We start from the raw sequence: 20,083 nt of genomic DNA, 5'->3' as shown, positions 1-20,083 counted from the left end.
ACACTTGAATAACACTACAGAGAGACATTTATATCAAGGAAAGCTTCATGTGGATATGGAATGTTAGATTTTTTAAAGTGTTCATTGGTATGTATTTCATGATAATAAATCTTGAAGGTTTTGTGTGGTAATCATAACCTTGTGATAAATCTTGATAGATTTCTAAGTGCACATTGGCAATATTTAGATGATGCTGTATTCAGATTAAGTTCTATTCTCCTTTATTCTTTTATTTATTATTTTGTTGTCTTCAACCCACTTTGAATGTGTCACGTATGATTCTTATAAACATGGGAACATGCACTCCATGTATTAACTGATAGGACTTATAACAAATTGACATAATTATTCAACCATCACTAGACAGTTCTGTCATAAGATGTTCTTCATCTAACTAAAATTGTAAATTATGATACGTGTATGTTCCCATGCAAACTCACAACAAAATACAGAAATTTGATTTCTTTTAATAATAATTCATTATGTCTAAATTTACAATTAAAGAAAGTGATTGCAATAAGGATGTCAAACATTGTATATTAAAATAATAGACTATTCATTTGTCTCCATCCGTAGTAACGCACGCAACTGCAGTGTGCAGTTTGTAGGCTGCTGTGAAAAAAAAAAATCACAGGCAGCCCAAGCAGGATTCGAACCCACGACCTCTGGATTACCAGACCAGCGTCATAACCACTAGACCACCGGAGTGCCCTGGCGCTACCTTTACACATGAATAATTAAGTATAGAAGGGCTTGGGGGCGCTTCGAAGTTTACTGCTCTTATTAAATATGTACATGTCATTTGCAACTCAACTAAAGATGATTAAACACACTGAAATTCTTACTTTAAATGATATTCATAATCTGTTTTTTTTTTCTTTAATAGCTTGGGATGTACACTTTATACACTGTATCGGTCTACATTTCGCCTACAATATGGAATTCTTTACTTCGAGACGTTTGTTTTTAACAAACAAAAAATTAAGAGTCCTTTAAAGGTGCTGTAAAACAGTGGTGTTTGTTTGTTTGTTTTTTGGTGGGGGGGGGGGGAGGGGAGTCAAATTAGCCTTGGCCCCTCTCCGCCGTCTTTTTTTTTCCTTTAGCTGCATTTTTTTTAGTCATCACATGAAAATTCGTCTGCATCCACCCCGTAGTTTTGCTGATGACCTTTCTTTTTAATTATTTTAGCCACACACAATTTTGGCTGAATTTCCCCACCCCTCTTGTGAATTTGCTAGTACATGTACATGTACTAAAACACATTCTCAGAATGTGTTTATAGTACTGGTGGATTAAGGATTCACAGGGAGGGGGGGGGTTCGGCCAAAATTTCTCTTTTCTCATATGTAACAAGCCTTCGGGGCGAAAGGCTGATATTATGGGCTTTCTACACACATTTTTAGATGCTAATTATTGGTTAACATGAGTATGATCATTTATGTTGTGATTAATTTGTTTCCTTATACATGTATATGTATGACTTCTATTAGAGACTTAATTGGCTTGGCACTCCTTACATCGACCTATTTTAGACACCCATTTCCCTCTCTCTCTCGTGCTTTTTCTCTACTGTCCTGTGAATAGTGTAACTACATGTACATGCAGTACCTCTTCTCTTTTGTATGATATACATCAAGTTTTTATCTGAGCATATGGGTGGTGCAGCACTCTCAAGCTTCATGCATATGCAGCAACATCGTTGTGTGGTCATATACATAGTTATGCTTGATATATTAATTTGAGAATGTTATTCTTTCTCTTGTATACTAATGTTCCGTCCGCACTCTATAGATGTAAATGTACGATGTAAGATTTGGTGTGCATGTTCGAACTGTGTTCCTCTTTTTGTGAACACACAAGAACTGATATAATAATGAACTTGAATTACACATATTCTTGAATCTTGATTCCATCTCCATTTGCCATTAGATATGTATTGATTTATGGAGCTCTTCCACAATAGTTATCCTCCCCATTGTCATTACTCATCTCTGAATAATTCAAATTTGATATTTTATTGAGGACCTATGTTTCTTCGATTACATAATGTACCTCTTCAATATATTGCTGCAAAAGGCATAATAAAACATGACCATTATTATATATTTAAAATGAAGCTTGAAATTCTGATAGTGTTGATATTTATGTATTTTTAGGAGTTTATCAGTTTCGAAGAGTGCATGCAGGATGAGTTTTATGTTTTTATATGATCAGGTGCAGCTATCATAGAATCTGTTGAGCAGGAAAGAGAAAGATGGAAAATGAGGAATTATGAGTGAATTCGCATGCGAGCCAAATGACAATAATGACACTGATAAAAATTGTGACAAAGTAAATGTCACAAATATGTGGAATAATAAGAAATAAAGAAATTAATATATTATTTCAGAGAAAGAAATAACAGAGTGCATGCATGAGTATGAAAGATGAGTAAATACAAGTAATTATTACTGACTGGCACGTCTTTTTCCCAAGATTTAGCGGTATCCTTCATCTTAGAACAAACATTCATAATTATTATGAAAGAAGTGAACTGAATTTGAATTAAAAATAATGTGAAAAAATGAAAAAGTAAGTTAATTAAGTAAAAAAAAAACAGTACAAAGTAAAAAATATGAAACACAGTATACCGAGTACATGTATTACCAAATGATAGATGTCCAAATGCAAAAGTGTTAAATAATAATATATCCACAAAAAAAGGGGGGCAAAGAAATCTTTGGAACGATCAACCACAGCTATAATAACAATACATGCGTGTACTAAATGAAGATGAAAACAATGACAACACTCTTTTTAGAACAATTAAGAGAAACTGGCTTGTATTATCATCTTAATTATCACTAAATGTATTGCAATCATCACAACAATCATTACATGACAATTAATTTCAATTAATAAGGTTATTGTTGATAAGCAGGTATAGCCCTAATAGTATTTGTATGTAAACACATACGAAAATGAAATAGCGACGGTTCGTAAATACACGCGTATTGCACGTTACCTATTGTACAGGCCCTACAGCGCGGGTCTCACGAACCGGCGTAATACAACTTACGTCGGTTCGCCCGGAGACCCGCGCTTAAGTACATAACCTATGGTGCGCGCAAGAAACGATGGATTTACGAACCGACGCAGTGAGTTTGAAGACAGAAATATCGTAAATTTTTTGAATTCACACTAAAATTACACTATGGATAGGAAGAACAACTTCCACTCTCATCACCCTGTCAAAATTTTCACACACAAGACAGGAAAAGTCATTGAAAACGTTGTCTAAAACTTGTGAGATCTTTAAACGCGATTTTCTCAGAATTGCATTTTCGCTCAAAAACGAAATAGCGTCGGTTCGTGAAAATGCCGACGATTTTTGTCCTACCAATCATGCGAGACTGTCGTCTCACATTGTCAAGATGCACGCTTGATTGGGAGAGTCATGCAATACAACGGAGGCATATCTGTCGAGTCGCCAGAGCGACATCGAGCCTAGCCGGGCAGCACATATACAGTGAGTGTAAGATGTCGTTGTAACATACCTTTCAGAAAGCAGTTCTCTTGACCCTGTCATGAGCTTCCCTGAAACCACTCCAGCCCCATTCCTAACGGGGCAAGATTCTGTACGTGGGCACTATTCTGAGTCACAGAACGTGTATATCAAAGCGCTTTATCACTGTTGCTAATTTTCACACAGTTATCATGGTATAGAAAATGCGGTGTTTTGGGGATGTGTTTTGTTTTAGCTCCCTCTACATTTTTCGTATGAAAGTATGCCTTAGTGAATTTATTGTTGAAATAGGTTAGTTTTTGATCGTGCTTATAATGTGCCGTGATGATGTAGGAAAGGACATTAATGAGTGAATTAACGAGATGAATAATATACATACGTGTATGTTGATACTCTCTTTATTGTTGTAAATGTCGGGTTTACACTACTTATGTATGACGTTGTTATGGTGTGTGTGATATTGTATTGTGAGTTTAGGTCTGTGGAGTAGGCCTACATGTAAATTGTTTGATGTTTATCTTGCTGTGATATCCAATGTACAAAGAATTTCCAGTCTGGACGATAAAGTAATCAATCAATCAAGCAATCATAGTGTGTTACATCATAGTGTGTTACTATAGTTCAATGTGCTTTGATCTCTTTTTAAAAAATTTTCATGTTTTTAACCATTATTCTGGTACACTTTGGGTGCGTTTATCAACCATTTTTCTCGGCAGAAACAGGTTTTCCAAACAGCTTTCGAGGAATTCTTAGGAGTTGATAAACGCAAAGCTGTTTTGAAACGGCTTTGTACTCCAGTTACGAACCATGCACGCCTTATATGACCTCTTCTCCTCGGGTCGAATCGCGCAATGCAGCTGTGCAGTGACAGGCCAGTTATCGTGTTCACGAAGAATTGATTAACGCAACTATTTTGACAGCCGTTTCTAAAGGGCTCTGGAAACGGCTTTCGAAAGCCGTTTAAACAGGGGAAAGATGATAAACGCAACCTATGACTGTAGATCGATTTGATTGTCGGGCAAGCAAGAATAGAAATTTGACCCCATTGATGGCAAGAACAGGCCATCAAGTAAAAAATGAATAAACAATAAGTTGATGAATACGTTAACATATAGCGTTACATTTGCGCGTGTATGAATGTATAATATTATATTGAGTGTCTTGTTGTCTCCCTTGTATAAGTATTATTATGCAATGCTATGTCACTTTTAGCAATATGTCATGTTATCAAACTGGGTCCTGGCCATTCATTCTTCTTTCTTTGCATTGGTTTGTGACTTTCATCTTTTCTTCTTCTTCTTCTTCCTCTTTTTTTGCATACTTTTTATCAATTGGTTTTGTTGCTGTAAGTGGAGAAAAAAAACACAGAAATAAAACAGGCAGAACCAAACAAAGCCAGTGTTTATTTGTTTTTTGTTTGTTTTTTCCAGCTCTAATCGCAAGTATCTCAAATTATCAATGGAGTTCTTCGAGTCGTTTCGCGTCTTTGAATAGAACGGTTAAACTCTCACGTTCATATTCGGAACTATCGCACTCAGAATAAACATCGAATATTAATTGTACACTAGTACAATTGTATTAGATCTGAGACATGAATGCTAAGACGAAGCAGTAGCCGGGGTCGGACAATTGAAACAGCTGCCTCGTGCATGTTGTGCAGGACACCATCTTTGGCTTGATTGCCGTCGTCGGAGACTTAGCGTTCGCGTAATACAGATATTATAAGGAGCTTTTAAAATTTTTGCGACGGGGGTATTAAGAGGGGGGAAAAAAATCTGTTCTGAACATACGCAAAAACGCTTATCAAAGTCTGTCTAATTATAGCTCGCCTCGTCTGAGTTTTCATTACTCGTTCTGGGGTATTTTTACGTCCGCTCAATTCACGACGCATTATATGACTAGCGTCTCCGCAATCTACAGCTACTTTTCAGCACGACGGAGGGAGAGGAGAACGTCCAACACAACCGTCGTCATAAAAGTCCGCGCCGCAAATATTAAGCTCCCTTATGTCAGCCGCTCGCAGGACCTGCACATGAATGACAAGACACTCCTCTCATAACTAGTCAGAAACACACGCAATGCCTTCGTCAAACTCGAGTGGACCTACAATTATCTACCATCAAGCTAGGTAGCACGCCCTCTCGGTGCTGTTTCGGTACATGGTAAGTGTTCGACGCCCACGCATAGCAGCAATGCGTGGACGCCTACTAACTCACCTTTTCCGTTATCTACAGAAATATTGCAATGTAAACATTCTACCTTCGATAAGGAATAGCCACTTCAACGTTGAGGTACACGTGACTTTTTGATGTATGTAGTAATTTGTTCTTCAAGATGATGTCCAAGAAAATTGAGGACGAATATTCATCACAAACAAAACCAGGGAAGGATTTAAGGTAAACTTATTTTTATGATAGTCAGCCCAGTTTTTTAATCTGAAATATTAAGTACTTCAAGATAAGTTCCGAGCGGAACGTGAATGTTGGGACATCTAGCTTTCATCTGGCAGGTGGCGCTTTCCCACCCTCCTTGTTTAATTTTTCGACTACGCTGATGGTCATTGCGATTTGTAAGTTGAGGTCATGGAGGAGTACATCATACATTAGGAAATTATTTTCTTGGTTTCGGTCAATAACTCGATGATTCGATATCATTCATCATGTCTTCGAAGTATTGCTGTTTATTTGTCTCCCCTACGAAGTGCCAGAGGTATCATGTTTTCAGGTTGTCTGTCTGTCTGTACGTTCGTAACAGATTTTAAGGACGATGTTATAATATAAAAACTTGACATATATTATTCATAATATATGAGTGAACACATCTGCGCCTGTTAGCTTGTAGGGGCTCACGCTCAAGACCAAAGATTGTCACACTAAAAAAAAAAAAAAAAATGCAGTCACTGTTTCCCCCTACATTATTATTATCATCTCCGAAAGGGCTGAAGTTATCTTCATAAAACTTGATTCAAACAACCTTACAAAGAATCTGAGAAGTATTCGGTCACAGACTATAGTGTTAGAGGTAATAGGTGAAATGCAATAGCAGAATGCTCAATTACACTCACATTATATGTATATACACATATATAAATATATACATATATATATATATATATATATATGATAAAAACCTTTTTAGTCTAATGCCATTTTAGGTTTTTTATCATATATATATATATATATATATATACATTCTTGATTCCTCGGAAATGACTCATTGCATACACTTAATTTTACTTCGTATACGTATATAGTTATACCATATACCGCTATATCCTTATATATGTTATATATATCATATTCTAAATATAGCCCAGTATTAACATACTCATGCTCTTTCCCTAAATAGGCCCTGTTATAAGTTCTCAGTTGATGTGACTCGTACTGGAAACCTTGTTGGTATATTTCCCTTTTTTGTGCGTCTTCTTTGTCTGTCTTTTCTGTATATCTTAAAGCTTTTTTCGCAGACACTCTAGGGATTCTTAGCAAGGATTTTCTTTCCCGCTTCCCCATCCCACTCGTTCCCGGCTTGAGGAACAGCGCAGTAATTTTGACTATCTGTATAATATGCGGGGAAATTCATGCTATTTGAACTTGCTTTTACACGTGCCGAGAATGTTTTAATTCGCATGCTAATTTAAAAACACGATTGCAATTACGATTCCAATAATCGTTCGTTCACTCGACCGAAGAGGCTAGGCTTCAGTGATTCTGCTGTTTTTGAATACCAAAAGGGAAGGTGTGGCATCTTTCCAAGTTCCTGTCAATCACTCTGGAGCAGTATAAAGTAGCGCGCACTTCAGACTGCAGTGCGAGCATTTCAGGAGCTCGTTAAAACTGCGGAAGTGGTTCGAAGATTACCGCCCCCTATAAAGCAAGATTGGAGTCCGATCAAGTTCATACGGTCATTTCGCTGCTTAAAGCTAGTATCTCACCAACGGAGACGTCTCCATGACGCGACGTCTCCAACATGAAAATGTCTTGCGGTCTCACCAAGGAGACGTCTCTGAGACGAGTTATGGCAGGTGCCAAAACATTTCAAATATGAGGGAGCCATTGCAGGATCACCTGACTTGATCTAGGCAGGATGTCAGCACGCAGATAGCACACGTGGTTTTTCAGTAGGTCAAACAGCGTCAAATGGAGTCGCGGAGACGTCGCGGAGACGTCTCCGCGACCTCTCACCAGTTTTTCTGGTCTCCAGCAGGTCTCGGGGACGTATCTGACATGTCTCTGAGACATCGCGAAGACGTTGCGGAGACGCCCAGCAGTTGCGGATATGATTAGTCTCCGCGACGTCTCCGCGACTGATGGAGACGTCTCGGAGACGTCGCGGACACTTCGAGAAAAATCGAACATGTTCAAGTTTCTTGCGACTAACTGGCGACTAATTGGAGACTCTGTAATTTTCTGGAGACGTCTCGGAGACGTCGCGGAGACGTCTCTGCAACTAGCAAAATCTAGAGTCGCGAACTAGTCGCGAACTAGTTTCAAGCCCGGTGAGATACCCCCTTAAGTTCTTGCGAAACGTGATTGGAAAACACTTCTTAATCGTTATTACAAACATGATTCAAATTGTACGATTCGGATCACCCTCCGCGATTCCAGTTGGCATTCACATGGCCGCAAGAATGCGTAATTAACACGATTCTAGTGATGCGTGTCATTACAATCGCGTTTCATATTAAGCATTGATTTCGGTACGTGTGAAAGCTAGGTCAAACATGCTTCATTGGTCCTCTGTTATGACGCTCTATAAAGTGAGGGGGTGAGCACCCTTTCATCAGCCTCCGCCAGCACTGCCTTTGGTCATCCCAGGAGCCTTTTAAAACATCCGATTTGGAATTTGTATTCTGACAAATCTGAAATATTGGCTGCTTAATAACAAAAATACCCTACAGGGCTGTTTAGGATCATTCTTCACTTATGCTGTAGGGGAGCTAAACTTTTTTTTAATCAGTTGTGTTTTATGTCTTGCTTTTGTATCGAGAAGCTTAAATATCAAAGTAGGAAATAATATTCTGGGAAAAGTCAATTCCGACGCCCCAAGAGTATTTCGCCTCTCCCCTCGCCCCCCCCCCCCCCCCCCGCAGTTACTGAATGTATGAATAATTTTGACATAATGCTATTTCAAAGACAACCTTTTCCGCGCTGATGATATCTGACTAATGTTATAACAACACGTGTAGTATATAATCACATGTGTGTGAAATAATTGCATGATATTAAATTTTGAAATTTAATTGATAAAAGGCAATGTAACCAGAGGGATTTCCATGTTCAATTTAATGTTCTTCCCCTTTTTTGCACCTTTGCACAAGCACATCCGCACATACACGAACACACACACACACACACACACACACACATAGTCAAACACACGCATCCACACCCACAAGCAATTATTATATGGGTCAGAATTTTGAACGATGTACAATTGAGCCAAAACAAGGCAAAATTTAAAAAGTAGGAAATTCTCCAAATCATTCATCTTACCTGAAAGAGTATAACTCAAGCTTTAATATGAACCCAATTATACTAGGATTTTCCCAGAGGAACAAGTTTTTATTCATCGCTGAAGTTTACCATGTCTAGAGCAGCGAACGTCCGTGAGGAATAGTACTGCACATACATTTGAATACCATTTAACATAGTTTCAAAGATCTGATTCAGTTCAAAATCCTAACGAAATATCTAAAGGGACATGTGTACGTGATTGCAGAATATTAAGCTTGTACTCTTAACCTGTTCGTAATGGTAGACAACTGATGATTTAACTAAATTCGTCATTGCTGTGGAAATATTGCTCTTCCGCTAAACACTTTCTTAACTTTACGCGCATTTTACAGAAACTCAATATTTTCACCTCTTATTTCACTATCCCATACTTTAATTCTCACTCCCAAATAATAATATACCTTTTTAAGATGTATCTCATCTGGGCAGTCTCTATAACCCAACAAACATAGCATAGTTTTCATCACGGAGGTTCGCATGTAGCTCACGGACGTTCGGAACAAACAAGATATTGAACAATGCAGCTCTCTTGAGTTGGAAACGCATTCTACTCTCAACAAACAGCAGTTTCATGTCGAGAACAATCTCCTCTGCAAAATCCTGAATAGATATTACCAATTCTCAATTATATAAGCTTGTTTATCTTCTCATACTGGGGAATCAAAGAAAACAATTTTTCCATCTCTCGTAAATGAACGTACAAACGTACGTGCAATCTCAGTGACGTAGTCCATCCTTGAGAACGAATATATTTATCAAAATTTCGTTTTCATGAAGTAAACATTCAGGTCCTAAAGTTATTATAATTATAAAGTCTACAATGCAAAATTTGCTTTTTATATAACGAACATGGTCACAGCTAAAATTATGACAAAGAATTAATATAGAAAAACAACAGAAATGTGCTCCGTTATAGAAATACGAAGTTTAGCTGGGGAGGGCAAACGAATACGTTAGGAAGAAATCCCTCTGTGTTTGCTCCTTGTGTTACACACTGTTATCGAGGAGAATTTGTGTTATTATATTAGTCAGAAGTGATAATTGGTTCGATACTGCGAAGTTTCGTCATAACAAGTCCATAATAAGTCCATATAACTTGGATGGATGTTTGTGACTTCGATATTATACAATATGGTTTGTTATAACAAACCTTTTCTAGCGCGTCATTTCGGAGGCTCGTTATTCATACAGTTTGTCAATACAAAAATTGATAGAGTTCGTATAATTATGAAGCTTTTTTATTCGGCAAATGATAGGAATCTCCGGAGGTTAACCGAAAGGCTTATTAATTGGAACATGAAAAATTATGTTCGCTTATCCAAATGTGGAGAAACAAGTTAACGATTAAAATCCTCCAATTTCAAAACCTCATAATAACCGTTTTCACCTAAACGAATATTAGGCCCATTCCACTTTTAGAAGAACGGACCTAAAAACAATGATCCTTAATATCTATTTTTCGGAGAACATTTCTAATGACAAACCTCCTGAATTAACTACAATTTTTGTTTTTCATTTTGGAATAACAAACCTTTGGACATCGGAGTAACGAATCTTTGGAAGAGCGAAGGTATCAAAGTGCAACCTTAAACCTATTCTTAATCATTACTTTTTTTAACATGTGTTTTTAAAGTAAGCACAAATGCACAAACAAATTGACGATCTCTCTGTCTCTTAAATGTAAAATGAAAAAAAAAATCTTGGAAAAAATTACAAATGAATATTGCTTTTCATTGATGAGTATAAAACAACATCATGTGATGATAAGCGGAAGATTTGTGTGTTTTCATCAATCAATAATTGTATACTGCATGATTTTTGTTCGCTTGTGACGGCATTTCGATGAATAAAAAACATAAACAAACAAACAAGAACTTCTCCAGAAGAATTTGGTATAACGGGAGTGCACTGGCAATTCTTTTCTCTGTGTGTTGGAGCTCGATTCCCTTCTCTGTTTCTCAGTCATTTTCATTCAACTGCTTCCACGTCCTTTTGAAACTTTTCCGTTTCCTATTCAACACATGATCATTACAGACTTCTTCCGTCATTATCCTGAATGTGACTGCGTAGCACTTTCCGGATTTGTTTTGCTTTGTTTTGTTTTGTTTTTTGTGTTCTATTTGGTCGCAGCATGTTCAGGCTATTGAGGGAATGAGAGAAAAGTCGTCATGAAGAGAAAAATAAGAATGAATTAAGGCATTTAATATCATGACAATTACAGCGAACGTCCGTTATGGAGACCAAAACTGGATGTGCTCTGTTTGAGACGGCAGCTACCATACTCAAAAGATAAACACTTAGAGCACCTGTCACTAAAACGTGGCACTGATCCTCTTTCTCCTAATCCACTGACTTATTCAACCAACGAACATCCGTGAAAACAACGTTTTCCGTTTGTTATTACAGGTAAATTGAGTGCTGAACGCTATTCACTTTCGGGTATGAGCGGCTCGGTGATTTGGTAATATTTTCAACTAACATTAATCTTATGTGCAGTGATATATTTGTAATTGTCAGAAATTTCCTTTCTCGGACAGAACGTCCGTGAGCGAAACTTTCAGAACCTGTAACAGTACAAATTGTCGCCAGAACCTCATTAGAAAGAAATTTAAACGCACAGAAATTATAGATTACGCAAAATTCCATTTTCCTATCACTTTGTTTTAAGTGTTTAGCTGTTTTTTGTATAATAAGAGGGAAAACAAGCGTAAAATTGTGAGTAGATTTTCAATTGTTTGTTCATCATGTTCACATAACGCCTTAAAAATTCTGAAACTACTGCTCTAAACTCATTTTCTACTTTGTAAAACTTTATTTGTCGCTATTCGAGCCAAAAGTTTTAAAGAATACAGGACACTCTCGGGACAAGTTATCCCTATCGGAGGGATTGCATACGTCACGGACGTTCTCTGGAATTATCACGGACGTTCGTTCTACTACTAGGGTCATGTTCCAGGACGGATAACTAATCGGCAGAGAGTACCTAGCCTTCCTAACTCTTTCAAAAAATTGAAAAGGTATTGTCACTGCAAATTATAAGAAATTTGACATCCTTACAACATATGTATTGCTCAGAGGGGGTTCAGGAGGTGAATTTTCAGAGAAAATATTAATTATATGCTTCGTTTTTGGTGAATTGCATGGTCCAAAAACTGCGGACGAACCTCAGTCCACTCCAAAAATGGCATGCAGCTCCTCGGCTAGAGAGCCAAAGGTAAAATGCACCTTCGCCATCGAAGCAAGATGGTGTCCCACTCGAAAACATTTTAATCATCACGGACGTTATTTTTTTCTTGGAGGTTCGTCTAAAAATATAATTTCGGTTCCTATTTGACAAAGGATGGACAGAAACTCAAAACAAACATATTATCGTGTTGCTAGATCTTAGTTGATTACGACTCAGAACAATATCGCCAATAACGTTTCATGGGCTACGATCTTTATTTGAAAATAGCGGAAGCACATCCGTGACGAAAACTGAGTATAATTTTGCATAAAAGAATATTACGTCCCATGTACAGCCAGCAGACGTACAATTTTTGCAGGATATGTTCATTAGGTGGAACACCAAATTTTTGTATACGTTACAGTTGGGACAACAAAGTAGAATTTGCGGCAGCGATAGAAATAAAAGCACCACGGACGTTCGTCTGTTTAGGACTTTGATATTTCAATTGTTCTCTGTAATTTTATACGTACTCATAAAGTTCTTATAATTTTGTGATACATACCCATGATATGTCAGTTCCAGAACATGGTCAGATATTAGATGCCACGTACCATTAAAAATGCACATCATTAGTTTGAAAAACAAAAATTAGTGTGAAAATAGCGTTTTTACCGTATTTTTACGCTTTAAGTCCTTGTGAAATGAAAAATATCAGGCAAAAGTCAACCAAACCATATATTTCCTGAAAGGAAATTTACCAATCTTTGAGATGACATGAAAAAATCTGGTCTCTTAGATCATCCTGGCGTGTTCTAAGGGAAAGAATGTCATAAGGTACGAAAATTGGCAATTGTACATCGTTCAAAATTCTCACCCATATACGCCTACAAGCCCAAATTACAGGGGTTCTTTTTGCCATCAAACACCAGAACTTGGTAAAATATTATTCTTACGACTGACAATTAAATACACTCGCAAACAAACATTTTTTTTAATGGGTTTGTTCCCTTACTTAGGGCCTTCAGTAATATTTCCCAGACACATTTACCAATTAGAACTCCATTTAAGGTATGGAATTACATTGCTGTCCTGTCATTTGGAGGACAAGTGGTGTCGGGGGTCATCCCACGAGACCGACACCCACGAGTCATATGGCCCAAGAATTTGGCATGGAATAAATGTCCATGAGTCATACAACCCACAAGTCATACAGCCCATGAGTCCGACACTAAGCAAATAGGTCCATGATTCCGACACTAGGAAAACAAGGCTGAAGAGTTCGGCATTAAGCAAAAAAGGCCCACGAGTTCGACACAAGGCAAAAACGACCCACGAGTTCGACATTACGACACGGGGCTTAAAGTGTCGGTCTCGTGGGCCTTGTTTGTTTAGTGCCGAACTCGTGGGCCTTGATTGCTTAATGTCGAGCTCTCGGGCCTTGTTTTCCTAGTGCCGGACTCATGGGCCTTGTTTGCTTAGTGTCGAACTCATGGGCTGTATGATTCGTGGCTTTCGAACTCGTGACATTCACCCATGGTATTATATGTAGCAATCAAAGAATTTGTATCTATCATAATGTGCTTTTTATCAGTTTTTCCGTCAATCAGGATTTTTTAAATCTATACAGGTGTATGTATTGTTCATTTTTATAATAAACGGAACTCTCGAACAATGTGTCATTATCATGACTCACCAAAATGTTAATATCAAAATTATCATTATATGATTTTTCATTGAACAACCCTGTCAGGCCAAACGAGAGTTTTGTTCAGCACGATCCCGCACAGTAATCTTCCTGACACAAATGTCTTTTCACATCTTCAAATTCTTCTGCTTGACAGTGATATTTAGACTTTTTTTGTACAAGATTTCTTTTCGTTGTTGTTGGTTTTTTTTTTCTATTCATCCTTATCCCTCTGATCTCCGTGGGTGGCTATTTCCTTTCTACTTTTCTTCCCAAAGCTGCTAGTCAAGGGCTTTATAATAAAAGGACGCATATAGGGAAGAAAACATAGAAGACTGTAATGACCGCCGAAGGCAGCCCCAATTAATTATTCCATGTCAAAATTCAAAAGAATTGAAGAACTATATAAAAGTAAGAACAAAGCAGTTTTTCCTTAAAAGAAAAAATCACATCTATTTTTGAACAAGACTGTGATTCCGTTGTGCTTCTATATTCGTTAACTGATGACCCTGGTTTCTTCCGTCTAGGGGTTGGCCTGCTTTAGAGGACAGTACTTTTAATAAACAGACACATGGGATACACGATTGGTGAAATCGTATACATTGCGTATCAAAAAACAAAACAAAACAAAAGTAATCCAACTATGGAGGGCTAATTGTCAACTATGGCGAGCGCAACGTTGGTTGTGAGGAAAGAAGCCCTCTTTCACTTTCCATTGATACCTAATGCCCCAGTCACATATAAACACGGATGCTCAAGGATCTACACGGTGATCCTGGGAAATCCGGGGACGTCCGGGGAGATCCGGGATTCTGGTATGACTGTACACACGGTATCAACACGGCAGCTACACGGATAAGGCCGGAAGAGCGCGGCGTCTACACGGACAAACACGGCATCTATACACGGATCAACACGGCAGCTACACGGATCAACACGGCATCTACACGGCAGCCACACGGACCACCCCGGATTGCTCTGCCAACACGGCAATCCCCGGATGACGCCAGATGTTTTTGACCTCCAAAAGTTGCCGTGTTGGCCTCCCGGCGTCAACACGGATCTCTCCCCGGATCAGATCCGGGGTGGTCCGGGGTGATCCGGGATGTCTATGTGACTGGGGCATAAGAATGTTGACAAATGCCATGCAAGTCTCAGCATATGAACGTTAAAGACAACCATTTGCAAATCTGCACTTTTTCCAAATTTGAATGTCACATGAAGGAACTAGAGAAGCACTCTGAGAGCGCAGACCTCCTCCAAGCATGCAGCTCATTTCCACCACTGATCTTGTTCTTCCATAGAGATATCAGTGATTTCCACCCAAGCACTATGGATAGCATTGAGTGCTGAAAGTCGCCCCATTTCCCAATATAGAAGCCTCTGTTACGTCATAAACCCTCAGCTGCACGGCGCGCCTCGCCCTATAGCAGATCAACAGTCCTTTCCAATTTAACCAAGTTATGTAATTATATAATGACACATGTTTAGATTATTAGTATTTCTTATCCTTTTTGCAAGTACTACATGCCTTTTTTACAGGCTGTGCCTTCTTTACAATTGATAACTTATTTGTCGTTTCACTCTCTCCTCCTTTTTACTTCCATCTCTCTACTTCTTCTTCTTCTCGTTGATATTATAATGTGATATATGTTTTTAATTGGACTCCGATACCCAGAGTTTGGGTTGTGAGTAAATAAACTTTCAACTTTCAACTTTCAGCAGAAACTAGAGCACGCACTTTAGTGCGCGCAAGCAAACCTCAAATACGCGCAGCCTGAACTCCCAAGTTCAATGACCCTACCTACCAAAATATCAAAAATCCTTCATAAATTCACCAAAAATTCTCGGATCACTACCAAAAGTTAATCGTTTGTTACTTGTGTCATTCTCAATCTTTCCTGCAAGTTTCATTCCAATCTGTTTACTACTTTTTGAGTTATTTTGTACACGGACAAACTAACTAACGAACGAACTAACTAAAGAACAAACCAACGGTAACGAAAACATAACCTCCTCCCTTGGCGGAGGTAATAATGATTGTCTCACTGAATGGATGGGATCTGTTCATCAAAGTGACCAAATAAATAGGCTAGCTTGCCCGACTGAAGGTTTGTGTTTAAGGTTTGTGTCTGGGTTTCTTCTAACATTTTATGGTTCATGTAACCTTGAACATGGCAACCTCTCCGATTCGGCCACCTGTCCGATAACGTGGTCACTTTTACAAAGGGCAACCCACAGAGTCAATTTTCCTCTGTTCATATTCAACACAAAGCTTGCAGCGACTAATGATGTCTTGAATATGAAGAGAGCACAATGGATAATGGGTTAACCTTTGTGGGAGTGACGAAGTTATCAGCAACGTGGTCATGTGGACTGTTGTGGACCAAAGGTTAGAAGAAACCCTAAACATAAACCTACACGACTGGCCTGTTAACTTGACCACACACTTTCATAGACAGATTTCATCATTCAGTGAGACATTTTACCTCACGATAACACTCAAACTTGCAAAAAGCGCAATTTGTCATTGTGAAATGATTCTATGTTGTTAAAGTATGAAGTTGTATTGATATAACATACTATATTCAAAGGGATTTCCAAGTTCAATTTAATCTTCTTCCCCTTTTTTGCACCTTTGCACATACACACCCGCACATACACCAACACACTCACCCATACTCAAACACACACGCATGCACACCCACATGCAATTACACTGTACGTCTATATGCCCAAATTACAGCGGTTATTTTTTTCCAATTAAACACCAGAGCATGGTAAAATATTGTTTTTACGACTGACAATTAAATACACTTGCAAACAAACATTTTGTTTATGGGTTTGTTTCCTTACTTAGTGCCTTCAGTAATATTTCCCAGGGACATTTACCAATGAGAGCTCCATTCAAGGTATGGAATTATATTGCTGTCCTGTCAATTGGAGCTGGTTAGTGGCGTCGGGGGTCATCCCACGAGACCGACACCCACGAGTCATATGGCCCAAGAATTTGGCGTGGAATAAAATGTCCATGAGTCGTATACAACCCACAAGTCATACAGCCCATGAGTCCAACACTAAGCAAATAGGTCCATGATTCCGACACTAGGAAAACAAAAAAAGCAAAAAAGGCCCACGAGTTCGGCACAAGGCAGGACGAACCACGAGTTCGACATTACGACACGGGGCTTAAAGTGTCGGTCTCGTGGGCCTTGATTGCTTAATGTCGAGCTCTCGGGCCTTGTTTTCCTAGTGTCGGACTCATGGGCCTTGTTTGCTTAGTGTCGAACTGATGGGCTGTATGATTCGTGGCTGTTGAACTCGTGACATTCACCCATGGTATTATATGTAGCAATCAAAGAAGTCATGTCTATTATAATGTGCTTTTTATCAGTTTTTCCGTCAATCAGGATTTTTGAAATCTATATTGTTCATTTTTATAATAAACGGAACTCTCGAACAATGTGTCATTATCATGGCTCACAAAATGTTTATATCAAATTTATTACTATAAAGTATATTGATTTTTCATTGAACAAACCTTTCAGGCCAAATGAGAGTTAAAATTTGTTCAGCACGATCCCGCACATCAGTTACTTTCCCTGACACATTTCACTTCATCCAATTCTTCTTCTTGACAGTGATATTAAGACTTTAATACACGATTTCTTTTTTTCTTTCTATCCCTTCACCTCCCTCTGATCTCGGTGGGTGACTACTTCCTTTCCGTTTTTCTTCTCAAAGCTGCTAATCAAGGGCATTTTATGATTATAATTAGAAGACGCATATCGTGCAGAAGACATAGAAGGTTATAATGACAGTCGAAGGCAGAAAAAGTAAGAGCCAAGCAGGTTTTCCTTAAAATCAGCAACAACAATTACAACCATTTTTAACAAGACGGTGATTCCTTTGTGGTTCTTTATGCTTTAGTGGCTTCCTTCGATGGGCATGGCCTGCTTTAGAAGACAGTGTCTTTATTTGATGGACAGACACAGAGTAGGCACGAAAGGAGAAATCGTATTTATCCTGTTACCTGCCTGGCATTCTGCATGTGTGTTCCTATATCACATGTACAAAATGCAAGCACACCCAGGCACAACATAAACTGATTGATACATGTGCAGAGGCTACTAATACGACTTTTATCAAATTAGAATGATTGGATCATGTGATTTTGTGTGTGCGTATCTTCATGTTTCATTATTTTCATTTTTTATTTTACTAATTAATGTTTTCCCTCGGGTTGCAACTTGATGTTACCTACGCATTCCATTTTGGCCAAAAATAGTAACATCGATGAATTAACAATCGGCCCGATTGACTAAATTTGCATGTTTGACAGCTCTGAAGCTTCACTACCTCAATGCATTGCTCCAAATATTGTTCAATTTGCAATTCAGCTGACAGAATACTGGAGATTTAAAAGCGTCAGTGTGGTGAAAGTTGCGTTCCAACGGATATAGATCAAATTTGCTATACATTTTAAAAATAGAAAGAAAATAGTGTAAAACGTATTATCTTACAAATGATCATTAACCCGATGTAAGCACAATAGTATACTAAGCAATATGATCTGTGAATATACAATGGTATTAAAGGGATGGTACAGTATTGCTTGAGGTGAGGATTCAGCTTTTAACTTTTTGCAAGATACTTTAGATACCACTTTATAAATGTTTAAGAGCATACAATTCTCAGAGGAATTCAAAGTTTATTTTGATGAAAATTGGTTTGGAAATAGCTGATATATCCATAAATAAAGTAAAATATAGCGATCCTAATATCAGATGGGTCCCACCTTCTTAATATATTAGAATTGATTTGTTTTGGATATCTCAGGCACTTCAAAATCAATTTTATTCAGATAAACTTGAATTCCTCTCAGAATTGTATGCTCTTTCCTATTTCAAAAGCAGTTTCGCATTATCTCCAAAAAAAAAAGTCATCATCAAAAAACGTTGGAAACCTGAAGCCCCATCTCAACCGAAACTGTACCATCCATTTAAACTATATATCACATTATACTGTCTGATTTATTCGTATTTACAGATAGATACTCTATCCATAGGTAACTTTCAGGATCATCACTTTAGGATATATGCATTACCGCATAGGATGCCGCCAACCTCAACGGCGGTCGTCAGCATAATTCAACCGCTCGCGCACAGTTGAACCGCAATATTATCTATGATGCAGTTTTGACGATTCGTGACAGTTGAACTATTATTATCATTGAACATAATTATGTTTCAAAAATACTCTGACATCTTCTCTACAAAGTTTCTACCTTGTATAGATTTCAATTAAATTTTAATTCAAATTTGTTTTCATGTTTCGCCCGAACATTCATTACGCTTTCTTTTATAACAGAGAACACTATAATAAGGCAAGCAAGGCAATGTAAAATACACTGAGTATACAAAAGTAACACCTACAGTAATTCTCCATTGTAATCAATACTGAAGTTATCAAAAGTAGAATGAAGTAAACAATATGTAATATGCAAAAAAAAAAAAAAATGGAGGACATATGCCGTGAAAAAAAAAATGCTTGTAGAACATTGGCCACTCTGCTGAAAAGACAAAGATCACTAGAAAGAAATATGATTTTTTTTTTTTTTTTGGTGTGCGCCTCCATAGAGTGGTAGCCTCTCCCATTTAGGCTCTGAAGTTTCTCTTTTTAGGTAATGATTTTGTTTGTATTTTGTCATCTATTCTTGATGATTGATATCTTATTGGTCAAGGAATATTGTAGACAATTTGTAAGTATTACTTTGGTTTAATTGTTGTGTATTTTGACAGATAATTTTGTCATTGGTTTTACATGATTTGCTCTGCACTGCCAATACATTTTGTACATGTAGTGCATACATGAGTGGCTCTGTTGTCAATCTTGTTGCACTCTCCATCACTCCATTGACTGTGTGTTCTTTGTATTCCAGCTGAATTGTCAGCTTGGCATTCCTGCTTCTTTTGTGCATGCCTGACATGGCATACCATGACAATGCTTGGTACTAGACTTTATGTGAAAGTGCTCATTTGCATTACACTTGTTACATCCGTTCTAAGTGTTGACAGTGATGTTGACCTGTCTCTTGTATGTAAGGAATGGTGGCTAAACTCACAGCCCGCTGCTAATAGCAGGTTGAAGTTTTGTAGTAAGCCAGTACTGTACTATAGCAACACAACAGCTTGTTTTCATCTATGTTC

At 38.0% G+C, this 20,083-nt stretch overlaps 1 non-coding gene across 1 annotated transcript; it reads right to left on the bottom strand.

Moving 5' to 3' along the window:
• Positions 1-635: 635 nt before the first annotated feature.
• Positions 636-711, bottom strand: Trnat-ggu (transfer RNA threonine (anticodon GGU)). Its single transcript has one exon. It is a non-coding gene; the product is annotated as a tRNA-Thr (tRNA).
• Positions 712-20,083: the final 19,372 nt, after the last annotated feature.

Source organism: Diadema antillarum, unplaced genomic scaffold (assembly GCF_040938485.1).
Source record: "Diadema antillarum isolate AM-2024a unplaced genomic scaffold, OU_Dant_1.0 seq00000574_RagTag, whole genome shotgun sequence".
NCBI lineage: Eukaryota > Metazoa > Echinodermata > Echinoidea > Diadematoida > Diadematidae > Diadema > Diadema antillarum.
This window is presented reverse-complemented; position numbering and strand designations above follow the sequence as displayed.